The sequence below is a fragment of the Schistocerca cancellata genome, unplaced genomic scaffold (assembly GCF_023864275.1).
Source record: "Schistocerca cancellata isolate TAMUIC-IGC-003103 unplaced genomic scaffold, iqSchCanc2.1 HiC_scaffold_317, whole genome shotgun sequence".
In the NCBI taxonomy this organism is placed as follows: domain Eukaryota; kingdom Metazoa; phylum Arthropoda; class Insecta; order Orthoptera; family Acrididae; genus Schistocerca; species Schistocerca cancellata.
In genome coordinates, this window is record NW_026046335.1 from 142464 (window position 1) to 161332 (window position 18869).

At 54.9% G+C, this 18869-nt stretch overlaps 20 non-coding genes across 20 annotated transcripts; all 20 read right to left on the bottom strand.

Moving 5' to 3' along the window:
• Positions 1-686: 686 nt before the first annotated feature.
• LOC126115321 (5S ribosomal RNA) lies at positions 687-805 on the bottom strand. The gene has a single exon (XR_007525368.1). It is a non-coding gene; the product is annotated as a 5S ribosomal RNA (ribosomal RNA).
• An 832-nt stretch (positions 806-1637) lies between these two features.
• Positions 1638-1756, bottom strand: LOC126115492 (5S ribosomal RNA). Its single transcript, XR_007525522.1, has one exon. It is a non-coding gene; the product is annotated as a 5S ribosomal RNA (ribosomal RNA).
• An 822-nt stretch (positions 1757-2578) lies between these two features.
• LOC126115322 (5S ribosomal RNA) lies at positions 2579-2697 on the bottom strand. The gene has a single exon (XR_007525369.1). It is a non-coding gene; the product is annotated as a 5S ribosomal RNA (ribosomal RNA).
• Positions 2698-3529: 832 nt separating this feature from the next.
• LOC126115342 (5S ribosomal RNA) lies at positions 3530-3647 on the bottom strand. The gene has a single exon (XR_007525387.1). It is a non-coding gene; the product is annotated as a 5S ribosomal RNA (ribosomal RNA).
• An 822-nt stretch (positions 3648-4469) lies between these two features.
• LOC126115324 (5S ribosomal RNA) lies at positions 4470-4588 on the bottom strand. Its single transcript, XR_007525370.1, has one exon. It is a non-coding gene; the product is annotated as a 5S ribosomal RNA (ribosomal RNA).
• An 832-nt stretch (positions 4589-5420) lies between these two features.
• On the bottom strand, positions 5421-5539 carry LOC126115496 (5S ribosomal RNA). Its single transcript, XR_007525525.1, has one exon. It is a non-coding gene; the product is annotated as a 5S ribosomal RNA (ribosomal RNA).
• An 822-nt stretch (positions 5540-6361) lies between these two features.
• LOC126115325 (5S ribosomal RNA) lies at positions 6362-6480 on the bottom strand. The gene has a single exon (XR_007525371.1). It is a non-coding gene; the product is annotated as a 5S ribosomal RNA (ribosomal RNA).
• An 832-nt stretch (positions 6481-7312) lies between these two features.
• Positions 7313-7431, bottom strand: LOC126115498 (5S ribosomal RNA). Its single transcript, XR_007525527.1, has one exon. It is a non-coding gene; the product is annotated as a 5S ribosomal RNA (ribosomal RNA).
• Positions 7432-8258: 827 nt separating this feature from the next.
• On the bottom strand, positions 8259-8377 carry LOC126115499 (5S ribosomal RNA). The gene has a single exon (XR_007525528.1). It is a non-coding gene; the product is annotated as a 5S ribosomal RNA (ribosomal RNA).
• Positions 8378-9199: 822 nt separating this feature from the next.
• On the bottom strand, positions 9200-9318 carry LOC126115340 (5S ribosomal RNA). Its single transcript, XR_007525385.1, has one exon. It is a non-coding gene; the product is annotated as a 5S ribosomal RNA (ribosomal RNA).
• Positions 9319-10150: 832 nt separating this feature from the next.
• LOC126115501 (5S ribosomal RNA) lies at positions 10151-10269 on the bottom strand. Its single transcript, XR_007525529.1, has one exon. It is a non-coding gene; the product is annotated as a 5S ribosomal RNA (ribosomal RNA).
• Positions 10270-11096: 827 nt separating this feature from the next.
• On the bottom strand, positions 11097-11215 carry LOC126115502 (5S ribosomal RNA). The gene has a single exon (XR_007525530.1). It is a non-coding gene; the product is annotated as a 5S ribosomal RNA (ribosomal RNA).
• Positions 11216-12037: 822 nt separating this feature from the next.
• On the bottom strand, positions 12038-12156 carry LOC126115326 (5S ribosomal RNA). Its single transcript, XR_007525372.1, has one exon. It is a non-coding gene; the product is annotated as a 5S ribosomal RNA (ribosomal RNA).
• Positions 12157-12978: 822 nt separating this feature from the next.
• LOC126115503 (5S ribosomal RNA) lies at positions 12979-13097 on the bottom strand. Its single transcript, XR_007525531.1, has one exon. It is a non-coding gene; the product is annotated as a 5S ribosomal RNA (ribosomal RNA).
• Positions 13098-13919: 822 nt separating this feature from the next.
• On the bottom strand, positions 13920-14038 carry LOC126115341 (5S ribosomal RNA). Its single transcript, XR_007525386.1, has one exon. It is a non-coding gene; the product is annotated as a 5S ribosomal RNA (ribosomal RNA).
• Positions 14039-14870: 832 nt separating this feature from the next.
• Positions 14871-14989, bottom strand: LOC126115504 (5S ribosomal RNA). Its single transcript, XR_007525532.1, has one exon. It is a non-coding gene; the product is annotated as a 5S ribosomal RNA (ribosomal RNA).
• An 827-nt stretch (positions 14990-15816) lies between these two features.
• LOC126115505 (5S ribosomal RNA) lies at positions 15817-15935 on the bottom strand. Its single transcript, XR_007525533.1, has one exon. It is a non-coding gene; the product is annotated as a 5S ribosomal RNA (ribosomal RNA).
• Positions 15936-16757: 822 nt separating this feature from the next.
• LOC126115386 (5S ribosomal RNA) lies at positions 16758-16876 on the bottom strand. The gene has a single exon (XR_007525426.1). It is a non-coding gene; the product is annotated as a 5S ribosomal RNA (ribosomal RNA).
• An 822-nt stretch (positions 16877-17698) lies between these two features.
• Positions 17699-17817, bottom strand: LOC126115381 (5S ribosomal RNA). Its single transcript, XR_007525421.1, has one exon. It is a non-coding gene; the product is annotated as a 5S ribosomal RNA (ribosomal RNA).
• An 822-nt stretch (positions 17818-18639) lies between these two features.
• Positions 18640-18758, bottom strand: LOC126115238 (5S ribosomal RNA). The gene has a single exon (XR_007525292.1). It is a non-coding gene; the product is annotated as a 5S ribosomal RNA (ribosomal RNA).
• Positions 18759-18869: the final 111 nt, after the last annotated feature.

The window sequence follows — 18869 nt, forward strand, 5'->3', positions numbered from 1 at the left end:
GCGCCCGGCGTCCCAGCAGAGCGACGGCCAAATTGGCGGGCGCACCGCCGCGTGTGTGAGACGCACTGCTGCTCGTTGCACCCCCTGTCATTCGCTGGGCGCGTGCAGCCTTCGACACTAGCGGAGGACGCATCTTGTCCCTGGTGTTCAGCGGAGGGCCTGTGCGGGGTGTGGCAGTGTCATGCTGGAGGGCGCCACTGGTAGCGATGTGGGCTTCCTCGCCTCGCCTCGCCTCACACCAGGTGTCTGCGTAGTTTGCAGTGCATTCGCACCATTCCTATCCCTGTCCCTGTCCCCGTCCCGACTTGTCCCGACTTTGCTCGACTGCCGCTCGCTGCCGCTCGGGTCGTGGTCCATATGACAGCGCAAGCACGACAAACGTCTGCGGGACGAGACGAGACGAATAAGGAATACATTCGTGGTTACAAATCAAATTTGGAACTCTACACTCCTACACAACAATAGGCGGTGACGTATTTCAGAAATCACCTGCCGATTCGTACTGTTTTGTCGTTTTCAAAGTCTTCTTGGCAAACTTGGTTAGCACATTCTCCCTCAAACTGAGTTAATTACTGCATTTTCGTACCATTACAGTAGTTTAAAAGGCTTAAGGAAGCATCTTTGTCACAACAGAAAGGTAGTTTGAAAATTGGGCTGGCGACATAACAAAAAAACAAAAGGAAGGGAGCCAACAGCACCCGGGTTTCCCAGGCGGTCACCCATCCAAGTACTAGCCGGGCCCGATGATGCTTAACTACGGTGATCGGACGAGAACCGGTGTATTCATCATGGTATGGCCGTTGGCGCTCATCTAATGTAGGAGCACGGCAGAATTCGCGTTCGGCTTTTCTCCCATCACACAAAATGTTAGTTTTCGGCCGCATTTGACGAAAGTGCTTCCTTCCGCAACCGCCAGTTCCTCGAGGACGGCGCGGGGAGGCGCGCCCGGCGTCCCAGCAGAGCGACGGCCGAATTGGCGGGCGCACCGCCGCGTGTGTGAGACGCACAGCTGCTCGTTGCACCCACTGTCATTCGCTGGGAGCGTGCAGCCTTCGACACTAGCGGAGGACGCATCTTGCCCCTGGTGTTCAGCGGAGCGCCTGTGCGGGGTGTGGCAGTGTCGTGCTGGAGGGCGCCACTGGTAGCGATGTGGGCTTCCTCGCCTCGCCTCGCCTCGCCTCGCCTCACACCAGGTGTCTGCGTAGTTTTCAGTGCATTCGCACCATTCCTATCCCTGTCCCTGTCCCCGTCCCGACTTGTCCCGACTTTGCTCGACTGCCGCTCGCTGCCGCTCGGGTCGTGGTCCATATCACAGCGCAAGCACGACAAACGTCTGCGGGACGAGACGAGACGACTAAGGAATACATTCGTGGTTACAAATCAAATTTGGAACTCTACACTCCTACACAACAATAGGCGGTGACGTATTTCAGAAATCACCTGCCGATTCGTACTGTTTTGTCGTTTTCAAAGTCTTCTTGGCAAACTTGGTTAGCACATTCTCCCTCAAACTGAGTTAATTACTGCATTTTCGTACCATTACAGTAGTTTAAAAGGCTTAAGGAAGCATCTTTGTCACAACAGAAAGGTAGTTTGAAAATTGGGCTGGCGACATAACAAAAAAACAAAAGGAAGGGAGCCAACAGCACCCGGGTTTCCCAGGCGGTCACCCATCCAAGTACTATCCGGGCCCGATGATGCTTAACTTCGGTGATCGGACGAGAACCGGTGTATTCATCATGGTATGGCCGTTGGCGCTCATCTAATGTAGGAGCACGGCAGAATTCGCGTTCGGCTTTTCTCCCAACACACAAAATGTTAGTTTTCGGCCGCATTTGACGAAAGCGCTTCCTTCCGCAACCGCCAGTTCCTCGAGGACGGCGCGGGGAGGCGCGCCCGGCGTCCCAGCAGAGCGACGGCCAAATTGGCGGGCGCACCGCCGCGTGTGTGAGACGCACTGCTGCTCGTTGCACCCCCTGTCATTCGCTGGGCGCGTGCAGCCTTCGACACTAGCGGAGGACGCATCTTGTCCCTGGTGTTCAGCGGAGGGCCTGTGCGGGGTGTGGCAGTGTCATGCTGGAGGGCGCCACTGGTAGCGATGTGGGCTTCCTCGCCTCGCCTCGCCTCACACCAGGTGTCTGCGTAGTTTTCAGTGCATTCGCACCATTCCTATCCCTGTCCCTGTCCCCGTCCCGACTTGTCCCGACTTTGCTCGACTGCCGCTCGCTGCCGCTCGGGTCGTGGTCCATATGACAGCGCAAGCCTGACAAACGTCTGCAGGACGAGACGAGACGAATAAGGAATACATTCGTGGTTACAAATCAAATTTGGAACTCTACACTCCTACACAACAATAGGCGGTGACGTATTTCAGAAATCACCTGCCGATTCGTACTGTTTTGTCGTTTTCAAAGTCTTCTTGGCAAACTTGGTTAGCACATTCTCCCTCAAACTGAGTTAATTACTGCATTTTCGTACCATTACAGTAGTTTAAAAGGCTTAAGGAAGCATCTTTGTCACAACAGAAAGGTAGTTTGAAAATTGGGCTGGCGACATAACAAAAAAACAAAAGGAAGGGAGCCAACAGCACCCGGGTTTCCCAGGCGGTCACCCATCCAAGTACTAGCCGGGCCCGATGATGCTTAACTACGGTGATCGGACGAGAACCGGTGTATTCATCATGGTATGGCCGTTGGCGCTCATCTAATGTAGGAGCACGGCAGAATTCGCGTTCGGCTTTTCTCCCATCACACAAAATGTTAGTTTTCGGCCGCATTTGACGAAAGCGCTTCCTTCCGCAACCGCCAGTTCCTCGAGGACGGCGCGGGGAGGCGCGCCCGGCGTCCCAGCAGAGCGACGGCCGAATTGGCGGGCGCACCGCCGCGTGTGTGAGACGCACTGCTGCTCGTTGCACCCCCTGTCATTCGCTGGGCGCGTGCAGCCTTCGACACTAGCGGAGGACGCATCTTGCCCCTGGTGTTCAGCGGAGCGCCTGTGCGGGGTGTGGCAGTGTCGTGCTGGAGGGCGCCACTGGTAGCGATGTGGGCTTCCTCGCCTCGCCTCGCCTCGCCTCGCCTCACACCAGGTGTCTGCGTAGTTTTCAGTGCATTCGCACCATTCCTATCCCTGTCCCTGTCCCCGTCCCGACTTGTCCCGACTTTGCTCGACTGCCGCTCGCTGCCGCTCGGGTCGTGGTCCATATCACAGCGCAAGCACGACAAACGTCTGCGGGACGAGACGAGACGACTAAGGAATACATTCGTGGTTACAAATCAAATTTGGAACTCTACACTCCTACACAACAATAGGCGGTGACGTATTTCAGAAATCACCTGCCGATTCGTACTGTTTTGTCGTTTTCAAAGTCTTCTTGGCAAACTTGGTTAGCACATTCTCCCTCAAACTGAGTTAATTACTGCATTTTCGTACCATTACAGTAGTTTAAAAGGCTTAAGGAAGCATCTTTGTCACAACAGAAAGGTAGTTTGAAAATTGGGCTGGCGACATAACAAAAAAACAAAAGGAAGGGAGCCAACAGCACCGGGTTTCCCAGGCGGTCACCCATCCAAGTACTATCCGGGCCCGATGATGCTTAACTTCGGTGATCGGACGAGAACCGGTGTATTTATCATGGTATGGCCGTTGGCGCTCGTCTAATGTAGGAGCACGGCAGAATTCACGTTCGGCTTTTCTCCCAACAGACAAAATGTTAGTTTTCGGCCGCATTTGACGAAAGCGCTTCCTTCCGCAACCGCCAGTTCCTCGAGGACGGCGCGGGGAGGCGCGCCCGGCGTCCCAGCAGAGCGACGGCCAAATTGGCGGGCGCACCGCCGCGTGTGTGAGACGCACTGCTGCTCGTTGCACCCCCTGTCATTCGCTGGGCGCGTGCAGCCTTCGACACTAGCGGAGGACGCATCTTGTCCCTGGTGTTCAGCGGAGGGCCTGTGCGGGGTGTGGCAGTGTCATGCTGGAGGGCGCCACTGGTAGCGATGTGGGCTTCCTCGCCTCGCCTCGCCTCACACCAGGTGTCTGCGTAGTTTGCAGTGCATTCGCACCATTCCTATCCCTGTCCCTGTCCCCGTCCCGACTTGTCCCGACTTTGCTCGACTGCCGCTCGCTGCCGCTCGGGTCGTGGTCCATATGACAGCGCAAGCACGACAAACGTCTGCGGGACGAGACGAGACGAATAAGGAATACATTCGTGGTTACAAATCAAATTTGGAACTCTACACTCCTACACAACAATAGGCGGTGACGTATTTCAGAAATCACCTGCCGATTCGTACTGTTTTGTCGTTTTCAAAGTCTTCTTGGCAAACTTGGTTAGCACATTCTCCCTCAAACTGAGTTAATTACTGCATTTTCGTACCATTACAGTAGTTTAAAAGGCTTAAGGAAGCATCTTTGTCACAACAGAAAGGTAGTTTGAAAATTGGGCTGGCGACATAACAAAAAAACAAAAGGAAGGGAGCCAACAGCACCCGGGTTTCCCAGGCGGTCACCCATCCAAGTACTAGCCGGGCCCGATGATGCTTAACTACGGTGATCGGACGAGAACCGGTGTATTCATCATGGTATGGCCGTTGGCGCTCATCTAATGTAGGAGCACGGCAGAATTCGCGTTCGGCTTTTCTCCCATCACACAAAATGTTAGTTTTCGGCCGCATTTGACGAAAGTGCTTCCTTCCGCAACCGCCAGTTCCTCGAGGACGGCGCGGGGAGGCGCGCCCGGCGTCCCAGCAGAGCGACGGCCGAATTGGCGGGCGCACCGCCGCGTGTGTGAGACGCACAGCTGCTCGTTGCACCCACTGTCATTCGCTGGGCGCGTGCAGCCTTCGACACTAGCGGAGGACGCATCTTGCCCCTGGTGTTCAGCGGAGCGCCTGTGCGGGGTGTGGCAGTGTCGTGCTGGAGGGCGCCACTGGTAGCGATGTGGGCTTCCTCGCCTCGCCTCGCCTCGCCTCGCCTCACACCAGGTGTCTGCGTAGTTTTCAGTGCATTCGCACCATTCCTATCCCTGTCCCTGTCCCCGTCCCGACTTGTCCCGACTTTGCTCTACTGCCGCTCGCTGCCGCTCGGGTCGTGGTCCATATGACAGCGCAAGCACGACAAACGTCTGCGGGACGAGACGAGACGACTAAGGAATACATTCGTGGTTACAAATCAAATTTGGAACTCTACACTCCTACACAACAATAGGCGGTGACGTATTTCAGAAATCACCTGCCGATTCGTACTGTTTTGTCGTTTTCAAAGTCTTCTTGGCAAACTTGGTTAGCACATTCTCCCTCAAACTGAGTTAATTACTGCATTTTCGTACCATTACAGTAGTTTAAAAGGCTTAAGGAAGCATCTTTGTCACAACAGAAAGGTAGTTTGAAAATTGGGCTGGCGACATAACAAAAAAACAAAAGGAAGGGAGCCAACAGCACCCGGGTTTCCCAGGCGGTCACCCATCCAAGTACTATCCGGGCCCGATGATGCTTAACTTCGGTGATCGGACGAGAACCGGTGTATTCATCATGGTATGGCCGTTGGCGCTCGTCTAATGTAGGAGCACGGCAGAATTCACGTTCGGCTTTTCTCCCAACACACAAAATGTTAGTTTTCGGCCGCATTTGACGAAAGCGCTTCCTTCCGCAACCGCCAGTTCCTCGAGGACGGCGCGGGGAGGCGCGCCCGGCGTCCCAGCAGAGCGACGGCCAAATTGGCGGGCGCACCGCCGCGTGTGTGAGACGCACTGCTGCTCGTTGCACCCCCTGTCATTCGCTGGGCGCGTGCAGCCTTCGACACTAGCGGAGGACGCATCTTGTCCCTGGTGTTCAGCGGAGGGCCTGTGCGGGGTGTGGCAGTGTCATGCTGGAGGGCGCCACTGGTAGCGATGTGGGCTTCCTCGCCTCGCCTCGCCTCACACCAGGTGTCTGCGTAGTTTGCAGTGCATTCGCACCATTCCTATCCCTGTCCCTGTCCCCGTCCCGACTTGTCCCGACTTTGCTCGACTGCCGCTCGCTGCCGCTCGGGTCGTGGTCCATATGACAGCGCAAGCACGACAAACGTCTGCGGGACGAGACGAGACGAATAAGGAATACATTCGTGGTTACAAATCAAATTTGGAACTCTACACTCCTACACAACAATAGGCGGTGACGTATTTCAGAAATCACCTGCCGATTCGTACTGTTTTGTCGTTTTCAAAGTCTTCTTGGCAAACTTGGTTAGCACATTCTCCCTCAAACTGAGTTAATTACTGCATTTTCGTACCATTACAGTAGTTTAAAAGGCTTAAGGAAGCATCTTTGTCACAACAGAAAGGTAGTTTGAAAATTGGGCTGGCGACATAACAAAAAAACAAAAGGAAGGGAGCCAACAGCACCCGGGTTTCCCAGGCGGTCACCCATCCAAGTACTAGCCGGGCCCGATGATGCTTAACTACGGTGATCGGACGAGAACCGGTGTATTCATCATGGTATGGCCGTTGGCGCTCATCTAATGTAGGAGCACGGCAGAATTCGCGTTCGGCTTTTCTCCCATCACACAAAATGTTAGTTTTCGGCCGCATTTGACGAAAGTGCTTCCTTCCGCAACCGCCAGTTCCTCGAGGACGGCGCGGGGAGGCGCGCCCGGCGTCCCAGCAGAGCGACGGCCGAATTGGCGGGCGCACCGCCGCGTGTGTGAGACGCACAGCTGCTCGTTGCACCCACTGTCATTCGCTGGGCGCGTGCAGCCTTCGACACTAGCGGAGGACGCATCTTGCCCCTGGTGTTCAGCGGAGCGCCTGTGCGGGGTGTGGCAGTGTCGTGCTGGAGGGCGCCACTGGTAGCGATGTGGGCTTCCTCGCCTCGCCTCGCCTCGCCTCGCCTCACACCAGGTGTCTGCGTAGTTTTCAGTGCATTCGCACCATTCCTATCCCTGTCCCTGTCCCCGTCCCGACTTGTCCCGACTTTGCTCGACTGCCGCTCGCTGCCGCTCGGGTCGTGGTCCATATCACAGCGCAAGCACGACAAACGTCTGCGGGACGAGACGAGACGACTAAGGAATACATTCGTGGTTACAAATCAAATTTGGAACTCTACACTCCTACACAACAATAGGCGGTGACGTATTTCAGAAATCACCTGCCGATTCGTACTGTTTTGTCGTTTTCAAAGTCTTCTTGGCAAACTTGGTTAGCACATTCTCCCTCAAACTGAGTTAATTACTGCATTTTCGTACCATTACAGTAGTTTAAAAGGCTTAAGGAAGCATCTTTGTCACAACAGAAAGGTAGTTTGAAAATTGGGCTGGCGACATAACAAAAAAACAAAAGGAAGGGAGCCAACAGCACCCGGGTTTCCCAGGCGGTCACCCATCCAAGTACTATCCGGGCCCGATGATGCTTAACTTCGGTGATCGGACGAGAACCGGTGTATTCATCATGGTATGGCCGTTGGCGCTCATCTAATGTAGGAGCACGGCAGAATTCGCGTTCGGCTTTTCTCCCAACACACAAAATGTTAGTTTTCGGCCGCATTTGACGAAAGCGCTTCCTTCCGCAACCGCCAGTTCCTCGAGGACGGCGCGGGGAGGCGCGCCCGGCGTCCCAGCAGAGCGACGGCCGAATTGGCGGGCGCACCGCCGCGTGTGTGAGACGCACTGCTGCTCGTTGCACCCCCTGTCATTCGCTGGGCGCGTGCAGCCTTCGACACTAGCGGAGGACGCATCTTGTCCCTGGTGTTCAGCGGAGCGCCTGTGCGGGGTGTGGCAGTGTCGTGCTGGAGGGCGCCACTGGTAGCGATGTGGGCTTCCTCGCCTCGCCTCGCCTCGCCTCACACCAGGTGTCTGCGTAGTTTGCAGTGCATTCGCACCATTCCTATCCCTGTCCCTGTCCCCGTCCCGACTTGTCCCGACTTTGCTCGACTGCCGCTCGCTGCCGCTCGGGTCGTGGTCCATATGACAGCGCAAGCACGACAAACGTCTGCGGGACGAGACGAGACGACTAAGGAATACATTCGTGGTTACAAATCAAATTTGGAACTCTACACTCCTACACAACAATAGGCGGTGACGTATTTCAGAAATCACCTGCCGATTCGTACTGTTTTGTCGTTTTCAAAGTCTTCTTGGCAAACTTGGTTAGCACATTCTCCCTCAAACTGAGTTAATTACTGCATTTTCGTACCATTACAGTAGTTTAAAAGGCTTAAGGAAGCATCTTTGTCACAACAGAAAGGTAGTTTGAAAATTGGGCTGGCGACATAACAAAAAAACAAAAGGAAGGGAGCCAACAGCACCCGGGTTTCCCAGGCGGTCACCCATCCAAGTACTATCCGGGCCCGATGATGCTTAACTTCGGTGATCGGACGAGAACCGGTGTATTCATCATGGTATGGCCGTTGGCGCTCGTCTAATGTAGGAGCACGGCAGAATTCACGTTCGGCTTTTCTCCCAACACACAAAATGTTAGTTTTCGGCCGCATTTGACGAAAGCGCTTCCTTCCGCAACCGCCAGTTCCTCGAGGACGGCGCGGGGAGGCGCGCCCGGCGTCCCAGCAGAGCGACGGCCAAATTGGCGGGCGCACCGCCGCGTGTGTGAGACGCACTGCTGCTCGTTGCACCCCCTGTCATTCGCTGGGCGCGTGCAGCCTTCGACACTAGCGGAGGACGCATCTTGTCCCTGGTGTTCAGCGGAGGGCCTGTGCGGGGTGTGGCAGTGTCATGCTGGAGGGCGCCACTGGTAGCGATGTGGGCTTCCTCGCCTCGCCTCGCCTCACACCAGGTGTCTGCGTAGTTTTCAGTGCATTCGCACCATTCCTATCCCTGTCCCTGTCCCCGTCCCGACTTGTCCCGACTTTGCTCGACTGCCGCTCGCTGCCGCTCGGGTCGTGGTCCATATGACAGCGCAAGCCTGACAAACGTCTGCAGGACGAGACGAGACGAATAAGGAATACATTCGTGGTTACAAATCAAATTTGGAACTCTACACTCCTACACAACAATAGGCGGTGACGTATTTCAGAAATCACCTGCCGATTCGTACTGTTGTGTCGTTTTCAAAGTCTTCTTGGCAAACTTGGTTAGCACATTCTCCCTCAAACTGAGTTAATTACTGCATTTTCGTACCATTACAGTAGTTTAAAAAGCTTAAGGAAGCATCTTTGTCACAACAGAAAGGTAGTTTGAAAATTGGGCTGGCGACATAACAAAAAAACAAAAGGAAGGGAGCCAACAGCACCCGGGTTTCCCAGGCGGTCACCCATCCAAGTACTAGCCGGGCCCGATGACGCTTAACTACGGTGATCGGACGAGAACCGGTGTATTCATCATGGTATGGCCGTTGGCGCTCATCTAATGTAGGAGCACGGCAGAATTCGCGTTCGGCTTTTCTCCCATCACACAAAATGTTAGTTTTCGGCCGCATTTGACGAAAGCGCTTCCTTCCGCAACCGCCAGTTCCTCGAGGACGGCGCGGGGAGGCGCGCCCGGCGTCCCAGCAGAGCGACGGCCGAATTGGCGGGCGCACCGCCGCGTGTGTGAGACGCACTGCTGCTCGTTGCACCCCCTGTCATTCGCTGGGCGCGTGCAGCCTTCGACACTAGCGGAGGACGCATCTTGCCCCTGGTGTTCAGCGGAGCGCCTGTGCGGGGTGTGGCAGTGTCGTGCTGGAGGGCGCCACTGGTAGCGATGTGGGCTTCCTCGCCTCGCCTCGCCTCGCCTCGCCTCACACCAGGTGTCTGCGTAGTTTTCAGTGCATTCGCACCATTCCTATCCCTGTCCCTGTCCCCGTCCCGACTTGTCCCGACTTTGCTCGACTGCCGCTCGCTGCCGCTCGGGTCGTGGTCCATATCACAGCGCAAGCACGACAAACGTCTGCGGGACGAGACGAGACGACTAAGGAATACATTCGTGGTTACAAATCAAATTTGGAACTCTACACTCCTACACAACAATAGGCGGTGACGTATTTCAGAAATCACCTGCCGATTCGTACTGTTTTGTCGTTTTCAAAGTCTTCTTGGCAAACTTGGTTAGCACATTCTCCCTCAAACTGAGTTAATTACTGCATTTTCGTACCATTACAGTAGTTTAAAAGGCTTAAGGAAGCATCTTTGTCACAACAGAAAGGTAGTTTGAAAATTGGGCTGGCGACATAACAAAAAAACAAAAGGAAGGGAGCCAACAGCACCCGGGTTTCCCAGGCGGTCACCCATCCAAGTACTATCCGGGCCCGATGATGCTTAACTTCGGTGATCGGACGAGAACCGGTGTATTCATCATGGTATGGCCGTTGGCGCTCATCTAATGTAGGAGCACGGCAGAATTCGCGTTCGGCTTTTCTCCCAACACACAAAATGTTAGTTTTCGGCCGCATTTGACGAAAGCGCTTCCTTCCGCAACCGCCAGTTCCTCGAGGACGGCGCGGGGAGGCGCGCCCGGCGTCCCAGCAGAGCGACGGCCAAATTGGCGGGCGCACCGCCGCGTGTGTGAGACGCACTGCTGCTCGTTGCACCCCCTGTCATTCGCTGGGCGCGTGCAGCCTTCGACACTAGCGGAGGACGCATCTTGTCCCTGGTGTTCAGCGGAGCGCCTGTGCGGGGTGTGGCAGTGTCGTGCTGGAGGGCGCCACTGGTAGCGATGTGGGCTTCCTCGCCTCGCCTCGCCTCGCCTCACACCAGGTGTCTGCGTAGTTTGCAGTGCATTCGCACCATTCCTATCCCTGTCCCTGTCCCCGTCCCGACTTGTCCCGACTTTGCTCGACTGCCGCTCGCTGCCGCTCGGGTCGTGGTCCATATGACAGCGCAAGCACGACAAACGTCTGCGGGACGAGACGAGACGACTAAGGAATACATTCGTGGTTACAAATCAAATTTGGAACTCTACACTCCTACACAACAATAGGCGGTGACGTATTTCAGAAATCACCTGCCGATTCGTACTGTTTTGTCGTTTTCAAAGTCTTCTTGGCAAACTTGGTTAGCACATTCTCCCTCAAACTGAGTTAATTACTGCATTTTCGTACCATTACAGTAGTTTAAAAGGCTTAAGGAAGCATCTTTGTCACAACAGAAAGGTAGTTTGAAAATTGGGCTGGCGACATAACAAAAAAACAAAAGGAAGGGAGCCAACAGCACCCGGGTTTCCCAGGCGGTCACCCATCCAAGTACTATCCGGGCCCGATGATGCTTAACTTCGGTGATCGGACGAGAACCGGTGTATTCATCATGGTATGGCCGTTGGCGCTCGTCTAATGTAGGAGCACGGCAGAATTCACGTTCGGCTTTTCTCCCAACACACAAAATGTTAGTTTTCGGCCGCATTTGACGAAAGCGCTTCCTTCCGCAACCGCCAGTTCCTCGAGGACGGCGCGGGGAGGCGCGCCCGGCGTCCCAGCAGAGCGACGGCCAAATTGGCGGGCGCACCGCCGCGTGTGTGAGACGCACTGCTGCTCGTTGCACCCCCTGTCATTCGCTGGGCGCGTGCAGCCTTCGACACTAGCGGAGGACGCATCTTGTCCCTGGTGTTCAGCGGAGGGCCTGTGCGGGGTGTGGCAGTGTCATGCTGGAGGGCGCCACTGGTAGCGATGTGGGCTTCCTCGCCTCGCCTCGCCTCACACCAGGTGTCTGCGTAGTTTTCAGTGCATTCGCACCATTCCTATCCCTGTCCCTGTCCCCGTCCCGACTTGTCCCGACTTTGCTCGACTGCCGCTCGCTGCCGCTCGGGTCGTGGTCCATATGACAGCGCAAGCCTGACAAACGTCTGCAGGACGAGACGAGACGAATAAGGAATACATTCGTGGTTACAAATCAAATTTGGAACTCTACACTCCTACACAACAATAGGCGGTGACGTATTTCAGAAATCACCTGCCGATTCGTACTGTTTTGTCGTTTTCAAAGTCTTCTTGGCAAACTTGGTTAGCACATTCTCCCTCAAACTGAGTTAATTACTGCATTTTCGTACCATTACAGTAGTTTAAAAGGCTTAAGGAAGCATCTTTGTCACAACAGAAAGGTAGTTTGAAAATTGGGCTGGCGACATAACAAAAAAACAAAAGGAAGGGAGCCAACAGCACCCGGGTTTCCCAGGCGGTCACCCATCCAAGTACTAGCCGGGCCCGATGATGCTTAACTACGGTGATCGGACGAGAACCGGTGTATTCATCATGGTATGGCCGTTGGCGCTCATCTAATGTAGGAGCACGGCAGAATTCGCGTTCGGCTTTTCTCCCATCACACAAAATGTTAGTTTTCGGCCGCATTTGACGAAAGCGCTTCCTTCCGCAACCGCCAGTTCCTCGAGGACGGCGCGGGGAGGCGCGCCCGGCGTCCCAGCAGAGCGACGGCCAAATTGGCGGGCGCACCGCCGCGTGTGTGAGACGCACTGCTGCTCGTTGCACCCCCTGTCATTCGCTGGGCGCGTGCAGCCTTCGACACTAGCGGAGGACGCATCTTGTCCCTGGTGTTCAGCGGAGGGCCTGTGCGGGGTGTGGCAGTGTCATGCTGGAGGGCGCCACTGGTAGCGATGTGGGCTTCCTCGCCTCGCCTCGCCTCACACCAGGTGTCTGCGTAGTTTTCAGTGCATTCGCACCATTCCTATCCCTGTCCCTGTCCCCGTCCCGACTTGTCCCGACTTTGCTCGACTGCCGCTCGCTGCCGCTCGGGTCGTGGTCCATATGACAGCGCAAGCCTGACAAACGTCTGCAGGACGAGACGAGACGACTAAGGAATACATTCGTGGTTACAAATCAAATTTGGAACTCTACACTCCTACACAACAATAGGCGGTGACGTATTTCAGAAATCACCTGCCGATTCGTACTGTTTTGTCGTTTTCAAAGTCTTCTTGGCAAACTTGGTTAGCACATTCTCCCTCAAACTGAGTTAATTACTGCATTTTCGTACCATTACAGTAGTTTAAAAGGCTTAAGGAAGCATCTTTGTCACAACAGAAAGGTAGTTTGAAAATTGGGCTGGCGACATAACAAAAAAACAAAAGGAAGGGAGCCAACAGCACCCGGGTTTCCCAGGCGGTCACCCATCCAAGTACTATCCGGGCCCGATGATGCTTAACTTCGGTGATCGGACGAGAACCGGTGTATTCATCATGGTATGGCCGTTGGCGCTCGTCTAATGTAGGAGCACGGCAGAATTCACGTTCGGCTTTTCTCCCAACACACAAAATGTTAGTTTTCGGCCGCATTTGACGAAAGCGCTTCCTTCCGCAACCGCCAGTTCCTCGAGGACGGCGCGGGGAGGCGCGCCCGGCGTCCCAGCAGAGCGACGGCCAAATTGGCGGGCGCACCGCCGCGTGTGTGAGACGCACTGCTGCTCGTTGCACCCCCTGTCATTCGCTGGGCGCGTGCAGCCTTCGACACTAGCGGAGGACGCATCTTGTCCCTGGTGTTCAGCGGAGGGCCTGTGCGGGGTGTGGCAGTGTCATGCTGGAGGGCGCCACTGGTAGCGATGTGGGCTTCCTCGCCTCGCCTCGCCTCACACCAGGTGTCTGCGTAGTTTTCAGTGCATTCGCACCATTCCTATCCCTGTCCCTGTCCCCGTCCCGACTTGTCCCGACTTTGCTCGACTGCCGCTCGCTGCCGCTCGGGTCGTGGTCCATATGACAGCGCAAGCCTGACAAACGTCTGCAGGACGAGACGAGACGAATAAGGAATACATTCGTGGTTACAAATCAAATTTGGAACTCTACACTCCTACACAACAATAGGCGGTGACGTATTTCAGAAATCACCTGCCGATTCGTACTGTTGTGTCGTTTTCAAAGTCTTCTTGGCAAACTTGGTTAGCACATTCTCCCTCAAACTGAGTTAATTACTGCATTTTCGTACCATTACAGTAGTTTAAAAAGCTTAAGGAAGCATCTTTGTCACAACAGAAAGGTAGTTTGAAAATTGGGCTGGCGACATAACAAAAAAACAAAAGGAAGGGAGCCAACAGCACCCGGGTTTCCCAGGCGGTCACCCATCCAAGTACTAGCCGGGCCCGATGACGCTTAACTACGGTGATCGGACGAGAACCGGTGTATTCATCATGGTATGGCCGTTGGCGCTCATCTAATGTAGGAGCACGGCAGAATTCGCGTTCGGCTTTTCTCCCATCACACAAAATGTTAGTTTTCGGCCGCATTTGACGAAAGCGCTTCCTTCCGCAACCGCCAGTTCCTCGAGGACGGCGCGGGGAGGCGCGCCCGGCGTCCCAGCAGAGCGACGGCCGAATTGGCGGGCGCACCGCCGCGTGTGTGAGACGCACTGCTGCTCGTTGCACCCCCTGTCATTCGCTGGGCGCGTGCAGCCTTCGACACTAGCGGAGGACGCATCTTGCCCCTGGTGTTCAGCGGAGCGCCTGTGCGGGGTGTGGCAGTGTCGTGCTGGAGGGCGCCACTGGTAGCGATGTGGGCTTCCTCGCCTCGCCTCGCCTCGCCTCGCCTCACACCAGGTGTCTGCGTAGTTTTCAGTGCATTCGCACCATTCCTATCCCTGTCCCTGTCCCCGTCCCGACTTGTCCCGACTTTGCTCGACTGCCGCTCGCTGCCGCTCGGGTCGTGGTCCATATCACAGCGCAAGCACGACAAACGTCTGCGGGACGAGACGAGACGACTAAGGAATACATTCGTGGTTACAAATCAAATTTGGAACTCTACACTCCTACACAACAATAGGCGGTGACGTATTTCAGAAATCACCTGCCGATTCGTACTGTTTTGTCGTTTTCAAAGTCTTCTTGGCAAACTTGGTTAGCACATTCTCCCTCAAACTGAGTTAATTACTGCATTTTCGTACCATTACAGTAGTTTAAAAGGCTTAAGGAAGCATCTTTGTCACAACAGAAAGGTAGTTTGAAAATTGGGCTGGCGACATAACAAAAAAACAAAAGGAAGGGAGCCAACAGCACCCGGGTTTCCCAGGCGGTCACCCATCCAAGTACTATCCGGGCCCGATGATGCTTAACTTCGGTGATCGGACGAGAACCGGTGTATTCATCATGGTATGGCCGTTGGCGCTCATCTAATGTAGGAGCACGGCAGAATTCGCGTTCGGCTTTTCTCCCAACACACAAAATGTTAGTTTTCGGCCGCATTTGACGAAAGCGCTTCCTTCCGCAACCGCCAGTTCCTCGAGGACGGCGCGGGGAGGCGCGCCCGGCGTCCCAGCAGAGCGACGGCCAAATTGGCGGGCGCACCGCCGCGTGTGTGAGACGCACTGCTGCTCGTTGCACCCCCTGTCATTCGCTGGGCGCGTGCAGCCTTCGACACTAGCGGAGGACGCATCTTGTCCCTGGTGTTCAGCGGAGCGCCTGTGCGGGGTGTGGCAGTGTCGTGCTGGAGGGCGCCACTGGTAGCGATGTGGGCTTCCTCGCCTCGCCTCGCCTCGCCTCACACCAGGTGTCTGCGTAGTTTGCAGTGCATTCGCACCATTCCTATCCCTGTCCCTGTCCCCGTCCCGACTTGTCCCGACTTTGCTCGACTGCCGCTCGCTGCCGCTCGGGTCGTGGTCCATATGACAGCGCAAGCACGACAAACGTCTGCGGGACGAGACGAGACGACTAAGGAATACATTCGTGGTTACAAATCAAATTTGGAACTCTACACTCCTACACAACAATAGGCGGTGACGTTTTTCAGAAATCACCTGCCGATTCGTACTGTTTTGTCGTTTTCAAAGTCTTCTTGGCAAACTTGGTTAGCACATTCTCCCTCAAACTGAGTTAATTACTGCATTTTCGTACCATTACAGTAGTTTAAAAGGCTTAAGGAAGCATCTTTGTCACAACAGAAAGGTAGTTTGAAAATTGGGCTGGCGACATAACAAAAAAACAAAAGGAAGGGAGCCAACAGCACCCGGGTTTCCCAGGCGGTCACCCATCCAAGTACTATCCGGGCCCGATGATGCTTAACTTCGGTGATCGGACGAGAACCGGTGTATTCATCATGGTATGGCCGTTGGCGCTCGTCTAATGTAGGAGCACGGCAGAATTCACGTTCGGCTTTTCTCCCAACACACAAAATGTTAGTTTTCGGCCGCATTTGACGAAAGCGCTTCCTTCCGCAACCGCCAGTTCCTCGAGGACGGCGCGGGGAGGCGCGCCCGGCGTCCCAGCAGAGCGACGGCCAAATTGGCGGGCGCACCGCCGCGTGTGTGAGACGCACTGCTGCTCGTTGCACCCCCTGTCATTCGCTGGGCGCGTGCAGCCTTCGACACTAGCGGAGGACGCATCTTGTCCCTGGTGTTCAGCGGAGGGCCTGTGCGGGGTGTGGCAGTGTCATGCTGGAGGGCGCCACTGGTAGCGATGTGGGCTTCCTCGCCTCGCCTCGCCTCACACCAGGTGTCTGCGTAGTTTTCAGTGCATTCGCACCATTCCTATCCCTGTCCCTGTCCCCGTCCCGACTTGTCCCGACTTTGCTCGACTGCCGCTCGCTGCCGCTCGGGTCGTGGTCCATATGACAGCGCAAGCCTGACAAACGTCTGCAGGACGAGACGAGACGACTAAGGAATACATTCGTGGTTACAAATCAAATTTGGAACTCTACACTCCTACACAACAATAGGCGGTGACGTATTTCAGAAATCACCTGCCGATTCGTACTGTTTTGTCGTTTTCAAAGTCTTCTTGGCAAACTTGGTTAGCACATTCTCCCTCAAACTGAGTTAATTACTGCATTTTCGTACCATTACAGTAGTTTAAAAGGCTTAAGGAAGCATCTTTGTCACAACAGAAAGGTAGTTTGAAAATTGGGCTGGCGACATAACAAAAAAACAAAAGGAAGGGAGCCAACAGCACCCGGGTTTCCCAGGCGGTCACCCATCCAAGTACTAGCCGGGCCCGATGATGCTTAACTACGGTGATCGGACGAGAACCGGTGTATTCATCATAGTATGGCCGTTGGCGCTCGTCTAATGTAGGAGCACGGCAGAATTCACGTTCGGCTTTTCTCCCAACACACAAAATGTTAGTTTTCGGCCGCATTTGACGAAAGCGCTTCCTTCCGCAACCGCCAGTTCCTCGAGGACGGCGCGGGGAGGCGCGCCCGGCGTCCCAGCAGAGCGACGGCCAAATTGGCGGGCGCACCGCCGCGTGTGTGAGACGCACTGCTGCTCGTTGCACCCCCTGTCATTCGCTGGGCGCGTGCAGCCTTCGACACTAGCGGAGGACGCATCTTGTCCCTGGTGTTCAGCGGAGGGCCTGTGCGGGGTGTGGCAGTGTCATGCTGGAGGGCGCCACTGGTAGCGATGTGGGCTTCCTCGCCTCGCCTCGCCTCACACCAGGTGTCTGCGTAGTTTTCAGTGCATTCGCACCATTCCTATCCCTGTCCCTGTCCCCGTCCCGACTTGTCCCGACTTTGCTCGACTGCCGCTCGCTGCCGCTCGGGTCGTGGTCCATATGACAGCGCAAGCCTGACAAACGTCTGCAGGACGAGACGAGACGACTAAGGAATACATTCGTGGTTACAAATCAAATTTGGAACTCTACACTCCTACACAACAATAGGCGGTGACGTATTTCAGAAATCACCTGCCGATTCGTACTGTTTTGTCGTTTTCAAAGTCTTCTTGGCAAACTTGGTTAGCACATTCTCCCTCAAACTGAGTTAATTACTGCATTTTCGTACCATTACAGTAGTTTAAAAGGCTTAAGGAAGCATCTTTGTCACAACAGAAAGGTAGTTTGAAAATTGGGCTGGCGACATAACAAAAAAACAAAAGGAAGGGAGCCAACAGCACCCGGGTTTCCCAGGCGGTCACCCATCCAAGTACTATCCGGGCCCGATGATGCTTAACTACGGTGATCGGACGAGAACCGGTGTATTCATCATGGTATTGCCGTTGGCGCTCGTCTAATGTAGGAGCACGGCAGAATTCACGTTCGGCTTTTCTCCCAACACACAAAATGTTAGTTTTCGGCCGCATTTGACGAAAGCGCTTCCTTCCGCAACCGCCAGTTCCTCGAGGACGGCGCGGGGAGGCGCGCCCGGCGTCCCAGCAGAGCGACGGCCAAATTGGCGGGCGCACCGCCGCGTGTGTGAGACGCACTGCTGCTCGTTGCACCCCCTGTCATTCGCTGGGCGCGTGCAGCCTTCGACACTAGCGGAGGACGCATCTTGTCCCTGGTGTTCAGCGGAGGGCCTGTGCGGGGTGTGGCAGTGTCATGCTGGAGGGCGCCACTGGTAGCGATGTGGGCTTCCTCGCCTCGCCTCGCCTCACACCAGGTGTCTGCGTAGTTTTCAGTGCATTCGCACCATTCCTATCCCTGTCCCTGTCCCCGTCCCGACTTGTCCCGACTTTGCTCGACTGCCGCTCGCTGCCGCTCGGGTCGTGGTCCATATGACAGCGCAAGCCTGACAAACGTCTGCAGGACGAGACGAGACGACTAAGGAATACATTCGTGGTTACAAATCAAATTTGGAACTCTACACTCCTACACAACAATAGGCGGTGACGTATTTCAGAAATCACCTGCCGATTCGTACTGTTTTGTCGTTTTCAAAGTCTTCTTGGCAAACTTGGTTAGCACATTCTCCCTCAAACTGAGTTAATTACTGCATTTTCGTACCATTACAGTAGTTTAAAAGGCTTAAGGAAGCATCTTTGTCACAACAGAAAGGTAGTTTGAAAATTGGGCTGGCGACATAACAAAAAAACAAAAGGAAGGGAGCCAACAGCACCCGGGTTTCCCAGGCGGTCACCCATCCAAGTACTATCCGGGCCCGATGATGCTTAACTACGGTGATCGGACGAGAACCGGTGTATTCATCATGGTATGGCCGTTGGCGCTCGTCTAATGTAGGAGCACGGCAGAATTCACGTTCGGCTTTTCTCCCAACACACAAAATGTTAGTTTTCGGCCGCATTTGACGAAAGCGCTTCCTTCCGCAACCGCCAG